This window comes from Eretmochelys imbricata, chromosome 3 (genome assembly GCF_965152235.1).
Source record: "Eretmochelys imbricata isolate rEreImb1 chromosome 3, rEreImb1.hap1, whole genome shotgun sequence".
Lineage (NCBI taxonomy): Eukaryota > Metazoa > Chordata > Testudines > Cheloniidae > Eretmochelys > Eretmochelys imbricata.
In genome coordinates, this window is record NC_135574.1 from 97331146 (window position 1) to 97341911 (window position 10766).

Here is a 10766-nt window from a genome sequence, read left to right on the forward strand (position 1 = left end):
GTATTTATTCCACATCCCTGTTTTCATCTAATTTTTTTTCCTGCAGACATTATTTTTGAACAGCTCAATATTTTGGATGGAAACCCAAGTGTTTTCTAATGTATTTGTTCTCCATTTGTTTTTGTCTTTTTTACATTCCTAGCATTCAAGCTTAGACCAGTACTGCCTTTCTGCTTTGAGCCAATTGTCTTCTGTGATTATTTTAATATATTTTTAAGCTCATTTCCATTTTCTTCATGCAATCATCCTGAAAGCATCTATTTCACTTGCTGCAGTGTGTTGGGAACCACATTCTTATTCTAACTCTTCCAGACCATGGTTGCAAATGTGTATGAATATAAAGGAAAGTTTATTACCAGAAATGTCGGGCGGGGGGGGAGGGGCAGGGGAGAAGCTACATTTCCTCTCCCTGTATCTATTTTTATGTGACTGATTACTGCTGTGTTGGATGGCAATCTCTGGATTTAAGAATGGATGTTCCTTTCTCATAAGATAGCAGCTCTCATGAAAGCGCTAAGCAGGATGAATGGTCTCTCCCAGGTGGCTTCTATGAGCTGATGCCAAAGCAGCTTTGGTGCCATAATAGGGTAGTACACACACTTGAATTAAACCCTTAGATTTAAGGTAACAAACAGTAAATGTTTTTATTAGCCCAGACTTTTCACTGGTACACTGACAAGATCAGTCAACAAAGAAATCACAGCAGGTAAGCACGCAACCGCAACTGCTGTGGAGATTGTGGCCCTCAGGAATACTAAATAGCCAAGAGACCGCCCCCTTCCCTAAAGACACAGTTGAGCTCAGGCATGGCATTCTTTCTAATTGCCAATCCGTTTATGAACACTAAGCTCTTGGCCTCAGTGGTGTCTTCTGGCACAGAGACATAGGCGAAGGTGTGGGGAAGTCTATCAGGTATGCTGCACAGTAGGCCAAATGTACTCTTGCAGCGGGACTTAGCATCACAGAAATGTTGTACAGACTGCCCAGCTGCTGCCTGAGCATGGAGCCCTCTCTGTTCATAGGCAGCGCTCCAGTCACTGATGTTGTAGCAACAGCGGAGAGAGGCAATTTTCAAGTGCCACCCATTGGTGTCCCTGGCTATGCAGGAGACAATGGGCTCCTACAGCTTTCACTGCATGTACTACACTGTGGCAATAGAGGAGGTCTCTCCCTGCCCCAATGATCTATGTAAGAGGGGACGAAGGGAGAATGACACAGCCCATCCCTGTCCTTCTGCAGACAGGGCCCCAGTAAGCTCATTAAGAGCAGGAATCTTCCTGGAAAGTTGGCTGTGGTTCCTTCTATAGTAAAGTCAACTGTGTATGCTGTGTTCTCATTCTGTACTACAGCAGGAGCCTTGTTGTGGGGACACAGTGTGGTCTAGTGCAGTGGTTCTCAAACTGTGGGACGGGATCTCCAGCTTAGACTTGCTGAGGCCTGGAGGTGAAGCCGAAGCCTGAGCCCCGCGGCCCGAGGCCAAAGCCTGAAGGCTTCAGCGCTAGGCGGTTGGGTTCGGGTTACAGGCCCCCTGCCTGGGGCTGAAACCCCCTCTCCCCAACCTCCCACCCAACGCGGCAGGGCTTGGGCAGGCTCAGACTTCAGTGCCCCCTCCTGGGGTCATGTAGTAAGTTTTGTAGTCAGAAAGGGGTCACAGTGCAATGAAGATTGAGAACCACTGGTCTAGTGGATAGGGCACGGAATGGACTGAGACTTGGGTTCCATTCTCAATTCTGCAATGGCCTGCTGGGTGAACCACAGGCAAGTGTCACTTCACCTCAGTTTTCCCATCTGTGAAAGGGGGATAATGACATGGGCCTCCCTTGCCAAGTGTGTTGAGATCAACTGATGAAAAGTACTGTATAAGAGCTAGGTATTATTAGTCATCCATTTTCTAATGTTTTTGCCTAAGGAGGTAGTAATAAGGATGTATTTGCATTATTTGGTGAAGAGTCCTGTGAAAAAAATGACAAGGTCAGCAAATAATGATTTTTTTAAAGATTACGTAGCACTCAATGTCGGATGGGTGCTTTTCAGACATCTATATATAAATAAATGATAGATGAGCTCCTTCCAACTATAGCTATACTAGAAATTGCAACTCCTCACCTTCTACAAATCCTAGATTATTAAAAGTACAGGGCTAGATTCATTGAAATAATAGAGTTACATCAAAGATGTATTTGTCCCACAAAGTTTTAGTAACTTTAGAGTCAGCAGGCCAAGTTTTCAAAAGTGTTCCTCTCAAATTTCACCCAGAATGCTTTGCACACACAAATATATCTTATCTATGGAGATGGTTGTAATCCCCAGTCTTCAGGGAGAGAGAGACAGACAACCCAAGCCTGGTTTAATGTTCCTGAGCTTGTATAGTATGATTCGTAAATATTATGGGCCAGACGTAGCCTCTAAAATTGAACCTGCAATTTTCTCCACCCAAGGTGTTTGGGTTTTGGGTTTTTTGGTTTTTTGTTGGGGGCGGGGGGGAGAATCTGAGAATTTAATTCCCCAACTCTGCAAGTAAATTGGTTCTGAGGGAGGAATAAATGCAACATTCTTATCATACCGTAGGGCTCAAATGTAACTGTAAAAGGGGAATCATCATTGAGCGAGTTTATTTCCCGTGAGTAGCTCTACGCTATTTAACATTTTTATCAAAGACCTGGAAGAAAACATAAAATTATCCCTGATATAATTTACAGATGACACAAAAATTGGAAGAGGGATAAATAATGAAAAGGACAGGTCACTGATTCAGAGCTACCTGGATCATTTGGTAAACTGGGCACAAGCAAACAATGTGAGTTTTAATATGGGTAAATGTAAATCTATACATCTAGGAACAAAGCAGGCTGTCCTTACCTGATGGGGGGACTCTATCCTGGGAAGCAATAAGTCGGGAAAAGATTTGGGGATTGTGGTGGATAATCATGAGCTCCCGGTGTGGCCAAAAGAGCTAATGCAATCCTGGGTACATAAACACGAAATCTTGGGTAGTAGCAAAGAAGTTATTTTACCTTTGTATTTGGCATTGGTGCAATCTTTGCTAGAATACTGTGTCTGGCTTTGGTGCCCACAATTCAAGAAGGATGTTGATAAATTGGAGAGTTCAGAGAAGAGCCATGAGATTGATGAAAAGATTAGAAAACCTGCCTTATAGCGATGGACTTCAGGCTCAATCTATTTAGCTTAACGAAGAGAAGGTTAAGGGATGACTTAATTACAGTTTATAAGTATCTACATGAGAAACAAATATTTAATAGGGGGCTCTTCAATCTAGCAGAGAAAGGTGTAACACAATCAAATGGCTGGAAGTTGAAGCTATTTAAATTCAGATTGGAAATAAGCTGTAAATTTTCTCTACATATTTTCTATATAAAACTGGACCCAGTGCTCCAGCTGAGGCCTAACCAGCGCCAAGTAGAGCAGTACTATCACCTCCCCGCGACTTGCATGCTATGCCTCTGTTAATGCAACCCAAAATTGCATTTGCTTTTTTTCCCCCACAGCTTTGCATTGTTGACTCATGTTGAGGCTGTGATCCACCATAACTCCCAGATCCTTCTCAGCTGTGTTGCTGCCAAGCCAGTTATCCCCCATTCTGTATTTGTGCATTTGCTTTTTCTTCTTCGTCCTATTACATTTTGTAATCTCTAGCCCAGTTCTCCAATTTATCAAGATCCCTTTGAATTTTAGTGCTATCCGCCAAAGTGTTTGCAACCCCCTCCCCCTGCTTTATATCACCTGCAAATTTGATCAGTATGCTCTCCATTCCTACAACCAGGTCATTAATAAAGATGTTAAACAAGACCAGACCCAGAACAGATCCCTGTGGAACACCACTTGAGACCTCCCGCCAATCTGATATCATTCCATTAACAGTTACTCTTTGTTTGCAGTTTTTTAATCAATTATGTATCCACTTAGTGGTAGTTCTACCAACTGCATTTCTCCAGCTTACTTATGAGAATGAAGAGTTTGAAGAAAATCAGGCAAAACATTCTCAAGAAAGCAGGACTCCCCAAAAATCTTTTCCAAAAGTTAGAAAAGTTTCCTAATAGTCCTCACTTCCCATTCTCTCTTCTGAAACAGTTAGATCTTAGAAATACCAAGATCCAAGATTTTCAGAAGTGACTTGTGATTTTAGATGCCCCAATTTTTGGTTGCCCAAGTATGAGATACATTAAAGGGGCCTGATTCTCAGAAGTTGGGTATTGAGTACTTTCTGAAAATCAGATTTCTTTAAGATGTCTCAAACACAGATACCCAAATATCAAGTCACTCAAAATCACTAATCACTTTTAATATTTTTAGTAAAAAATTTTTTGTTTTGTTTCTATTTGTTATGCTGAGGTAGCTTAATCAAGGAGGAGTATCTTCAATAGCAGAAGAGGGAAGGGACAATAGTTATTGGGACCTGATCCAAATCCCATTGACTTCAATAGGAGCTGGATCAGTCCCCTACTTACAAAAGAGATGGAACAACTTAAGATACTAGCATGAGCCCATGCAGGGATTATACTATTCAGATGGACTGTTAAGATGGGTCAGATTTACCATCACATTGCACCTTAGGTTGTCTGCACCCATAGTCAACAAACCTTCAGTACAACATACCTCCATTTTAGTCCATGACTCTTCACTGATAATTGACAAACTTATTCTATGAGCATCACGTTAATAGTGCCAAGATGTCCAGACCAATAAATATATCTTTTAGAAACCAAAAATCAATATCAAATGTCAAAGATGTAACTCAATAACGTAAGGAAATTCCTAGACAAAAGGCTTCATCACTGATGGAGCTAAAGATATAAATATTAATTTTAAAATCTCAAGAGAACATTGTTGTTTTGCCAAATCCACAAATGTTAGCCTGGTATTTCAAAATTCAGAGTAAAATATAACAGTAGAAGCTATGGAAATACAGAGTGCAAGAGAATCATATGTTCATTATGATTACTTCTTAAGGACCAACAAGATGCTATACAAAGTGAACTATAAAGAAAGACCCTGCTTTTAGCAGATAAGGCTGATCTTACAAACTGGATCCCTCATGGATGCAGGAGTACATCTGCATCGAACAGCATGTAGGATCAGGGCCTAAAGAAAACAGTTAAAACAAGGCATATTGACACACCGAGAGAGAGAGAGAGAGAGAGAGAGAGAGAAAAGCTTTCTTGCTGACTGTTTAAAATAGATACAATATTATCAAAAGCTCAAAATCCAAAATATTTCACCATCCCAGCACACAGTATTAGCTGATCTTGGGGAAAAAACTGATGGGTTGCTTTCACAATGTTCAGAACCACATCAGTGACTCTGAAAATTAAGAAGTGAGCTTATGTCTTGTTGATGGACTGCTTGGGCACTACTTCATATTTAAAGGACTTAGTCAACATGATTTTTTAATTGACTAATTATTTAAAAGAGTCAGTCTTCTGATAGATCATCCTTTAATTTTAAGAAAAAAAAAGAGCATTCGTTTTAATCTTTAGGCATGTTTACAGGAGTCTTTGAGGTGGGCTCAAAAGTAACACCAAATTCAGTCACGTGTATCCCACCTTCCCTTTCTATCTTAGATACTTATATCACCAAGTTACCTGAGTGCCTCACAATTTATCTTCACAAGGGATTTATCTTTCCTTGTGAGGAAAGGAAGTACAACTATCCCTATTTTACAGATGGGCAAGTCACATAGTCTCTCTGTGCTGCAGTTCTCAAGGTCACACCGGAAGTTTGTGGCACATCAGAGAATTGAATCCAGGTCTCCCAAGTACTAGGCTAGTGTCCTAATCACTGGACCATCCTTCCTTTCCAAATGTCTATCTGTTCACACACCTGTCTACTGCCTCTTCAATTTCTATTTTGCTACCCTCCTGCAGAGTATTCACTTGACCCCTTTTGTCAGGCAGTGCATGACAGTGATGCAACTGATCATCTGCAAAAATGACACTGCCAAAATGCACAAAGTACACAAATTTAAAAACCAGAGAAAAATAAGTATTTTCTCCAAGCTCTGTTCTACTAATCTCAGAGGTTACTGTAACAGTAGGTTCAGCTTTTCAGATAGAAGTATAATTTTCCAGACAACAGCGTCCCTTTAATCCAAAATGCACCTGCCTATTTAAGACACACCAAACTGTTCCTGCCTTTGTTAACACAACACACATTTCTGAAAAAAGTGACAGGTTTTACAACTCTTCACCGAAAGTTACTGGATTCCAGATAATAATTCCCCCAAAGTGTACTGTACATAGTATTAAATGTAAAAGCGTTATTTGCAGTGTTGTTCCCAGAATATTAGAGAGACAAGGTGGGTGAGGTCATATCTTTCATTGGAGCAACTTCCGTTGATGAAAAAGACAAGCTTTTGAGCTACACAGACCTCTTCTTCAAGTGTTGTTATGACACTTAGTATAGACATGTAGCTGCCATATCTAGAACTACAAGCCTCTAACAAACATTTAATAGCTCACATGCCAGACACACAGTGAGGTGAGATTACATTTAGATATCCTAGATACACTTGTGGCACCTTAGAGACTAACCAATTTATTTGACAGGTTTCAGAGTAGCAGCCGTGTTAGTCTGTATTCGCAAAGAGAAAAGGAGTACTTGTGGCACCTTAGAGACTAAGACAAATAAAATGGTTAGTCTCTAAGGTGCCACAAGTACTCCTTTTCAATTTATTTGAGCATAAGCTTTCGTGAGCTACAGCTCACTTCATCGGATGCATACCGTGGAAACTGCAGAAGACATTATATACACACAGAGACCATGAAACAATACCTCCTCCCACCCCACTGTCCTGCTGGTAATAGCTTATCTAAAGTGATCATCAAGTTGGGCAATTTCCAGCACAAATCCAGGTTTTCTCACCCTCCGCCCCCCCCCCACACAAACTCACTCTCCTGCTGGTAATAGCCCATCCAAAGTGACCACTCTCTTCACAATGTGTATGATAATCAAGGTGGGCCATTTCCTGCACAAATCCAGGTTCTCTCACCCCCTCACTGCACTCCAAAAACCACACACACAAACTCACTCTCCTGCTGGTAATAGCTTATCCAAAGTGACCACTCTCCCTACAATGTGCATGATAATCAAGGTGGGCCATTTCCAGCACAAATCCAGGCTCTCTCACCCCCCCCGCCGGAAACACACACAAACTCACTCTCCTGCTGGCAATAGCTCATCCAAACTGACCACTCTCCAAGTTTAAATCCAAGTTTAACCAGAACGTCGGGGGGTGGGGGGTAGGAAAAAACAAGGGAAATAGGCTACCTTGCATAATGACTTAGCCACTCCCAGTCTCTATTTAAGCCTAAATTAATAGTATCCAATTTGCAAATGAATTCCAATTCAGCAGTTTCTCGCTGGAGTCTGGATTTGAAGTTTTTTTGTTGTAAGATAGCGACCTTCATGTCTGTGATTGCGTGACCAGAGAGACTGAAGTGTTCTCCGACTGGTTTATGAATGTTATAATTCTTGACATCTGATTTGTGTCCATTTATTCTTTTACGTAGAGACTGTCCAGTTTGACCAATGTAAATGGCAGAGGGGCATTGCTGGCACATGATGGCATATATCACATTGGTGGATGTGCAGGTGAGCCTCTGATAGTGTGGCTGATGTTATTAAGCCCTTTGATGGTGTCCCCTGAATGGATATGTGGGCACAGTTGGCAACGGGCTTTGTTGCAAGGATAGGTTCCTGGGTTAGTGGTTCTGTTGTGTGGTATGTGGTTGTTGGTGAGTATTTGCTTCAGGTTGCGGGGCTGTCTGTAGGCAAGGACTGGCCTGTCTCCCAAGATTTGTGAGAGTGTTGGGTCATCCTTCAGGATAGGTTGTAGATCCTTAATAATGCGTTGGAGGGGTTTTAGTTGGGGGCTGAAGGTGACGGCTAGTGGCGTTCTGTTATTTTCTTTGTTAGGCCTGTCCTGTAGTAGGTGACTTCTGGGAACTCTTCTGGCTCTATCAATCTGTTTCTTCACTTCCGCAGGTGGGTATTGTAGTTGTAAGAAAGCTTGACAGAGATCTTGTAGGTGTTTGTCTCTGTCTGAGGGGTTGGAGCAAATGCGGTTGTATCGCAGAGCTTGGCTGTAGACGATGGATCGTGTGGTGTGGTCAGGGTGAAAGCTGGAGGCATGTAGGTAGGAATAGCGGTCAGTAGGTTTCCGGTATAGGGTGGTGTTTATGTGACCATTGTTTATTAGCACTGTAGTGTCCAGGAAGTGGATCTCTTGTGTGGACTGGACCAGGCTGAGGTTGATGGTGGGATGGAAATTGTTGAAATCATGGTGGAATTCCTCAAGGGCTTCTTTTCCATGGGTCCAGATGATGAAGATGTCATCAGTATAGCACAAGTAGAGTAGGGGCTTTAGGGGACGAGAGCTGAGGAAGCGTTGTTCTAAATCAGCCATAAATATGTTGGCATACTGTGGGGCCATGCGGGTACCCATAGCAGTGCTGCTGATCTGAAGGTATACATTGTCCCCAAATGTAAAATAGTTAAGGGTAAGGACAAAGTCAAAGATACACTAGATACACTTGTATTATACCCAGTTCATGTACCCCAGAGCTCCTCACCTTCTAAGTGGATTTGAAATGTCTACAGCCTGCAAACACCTTAAAATCATTATCAAACCCTCCTTCTTCAAAAGATCTCTGTTTTGCAATTTAATGTGTACGTGAAGTAGCAATTCAGCAGGTGTTACAGGTATTATATTGTGCCAAGACCTCCTAACAGGGTGTTAATAATCAGCAAAGCTTAGCATTAAAAAGGAACAGGGTCTGAACACTATTAAGTAACATGCAGACAGAAAACAAGCAGCCTCATGAGGCTACAGACAGCTTCATACCAGAGAATCTCCTGGGGCAGGGAGAGCCAAGGAAAGGTCACCAGCATTTCAAAACTCACAGCATTTGACCCACTCCAACAACTAAGATTAAAACCCCATCCTAACGCTAGGAAGATTTAAGATTGTCAAGGTGACTCTGACTGTGCCTTTGCATATATTTCTAGTGTTTGATTAGCAGTTTAACCTTAGCTTTGCATTTATTCAGGTAATATTCACTTTCTATGAAAATTAGAGCTTCTCTTAAGGATTTTTCTCTCTTAAGTAACAAAGATATTTACTACCCTAGCTTCATTTTAACTGTCAGTTTGTAAAGATGCCAGAAGAGAAACAGAGAGATCTGTGGCAAGTCTTAGAATAATCACAGATTTATTTGAACCAAAATAATGGTTTGCTTTTAAATGGTGCCTGAAAGTGCCTAATTTTCTGTGAATATTGCACATTGCCATGTCACTATCAAATCACATGTCAGATTTCTATAAACTTTTACAACAGTCTTCCAAACAGCTTGTCAAAATAAACATTCAAAAAAACACCACCAAACCAACCAACCCACGCTCACATTTTGTATCATCGTTTAGAGTTGCCTTTTTAATTATCAAAGGCAGGAAAAACAAACTGAAGCACTTTCGAAAACTCCACAGGGAAATATATATAAATATAGCCAAGGAGGGGAAAGAGAAAGCAAACTGACCAGCATTATCTGGTTGGGAGTTAAATATCAATTTGGGTGGACGGTATGATAATATGGGGGCGGGGGGGTTGGGGAGGAGGAGATGAGAACCAAACAGGTACTAACGTTACCTTGGCGCAAGGGGGAGCGAGACAGAGAGGAGACCCCGAATCCCAGGGGTTCACACTGCGGGAGGAGAAGAGACGCCAACCTGGAGGGGGTTAATATCAGGGATAAGGTGGGACAGATGAGAACCTACACTCCCAGGGTTAATTAATGATCCTGGGGCAGAGGAGAGAGATTGCGAGATCCAGGGGTTAATTTGGGGGAAGCACGGAGAGGAGCCACCCCAGAGGAGCGGGGCAAGCTGGGATTCCCCACTCCGGGGTTAACAGGGAGTTCATGAGCCCCCGCCCAGCGAGTCACTGACCTGCTCCAGCTTCAGGACAAGCAGCACCGCACAGGGTGCTGCGGGGAAAGAGGCCCGCCCAGGAAACTAGCACTGTGTGTAAAAGGGCCCAGGCAAGGCAGGAGCGAGGAGCTGGGACTCTGCGGATGTTGTGTGTGGCACCGTGACTAGGGCTGGGGCTCAGGGGAAGGCAAGCAGGCCGGCAGGCAGTGCCGCAGAGGCGGGAGGCTGTGACCCACTCATGATCTAGAGTGGAGAGGTGTTAAAATGCTGCCACCCAACTACAGGCAGCCTTGGGCTGATCACCTTGTCTCTGCTTGAGTGTCCCTCTCCTCCTCCTCCTTGCATGCTGCTAAACCATCCCTGCCAGAGAGAGGGGCTCATCACACTACTTCTGGAGAGCAATAATTTTGCCTTTGGGATAGACCAGACATATTTTCAAAGCCCTAATTGCTTAGTGAGAATATGCCTGGGGACACCCACTCCCCATCAGTGATGTCACCCTCGCTGTGTGTGGGGTACTCTCAATATGCTTGCAGTATTTTGTCAGGACCAAAGGTAAGTTTGTCAAAGTATGAAAATTTATGGCAAAATACGGCTTAGTAGAAATGACTCCCTCCTTAGTTTTGGTTATTCATTCATTCTGTTATTTAGTCCTTCAAATATATAACACTATCTGTAAGTAGTTTTGCTTAAATACATTTGCACATGTTTGTTGTGCACATATGTGACAGGGATATCAGTTTTCTTTGTGTTACCATCTTTCCCCCTCCCCACCAGGATTTTGTTATATGTATTCACATCCCTGCTTGGGATTGAGGTTTGGG

At 42.6% G+C, this 10766-nt stretch overlaps 1 protein-coding gene across 3 annotated transcripts in view; it reads right to left on the bottom strand.

Moving 5' to 3' along the window:
- The window catches only part of ECHDC1 (ethylmalonyl-CoA decarboxylase 1), a 47235-nt gene extending 37237 nt beyond the window's left edge, over positions 1 to 9998 (bottom strand). For 2 of the 3 annotated variants that reach the window (XM_077813029.1, XM_077813027.1), the window contains exon 1: positions 9961 to 9998. The gene's annotated coding sequence lies outside the window, so the exon portion shown is untranslated. Of the gene's footprint in view, positions 1 to 9661; positions 9895 to 9960 lie in introns of those variants that run through there. The other variant, XM_077813028.1, reaches the window with a different exon arrangement.
- Positions 9999 to 10766: the final 768 nt, after the last annotated feature.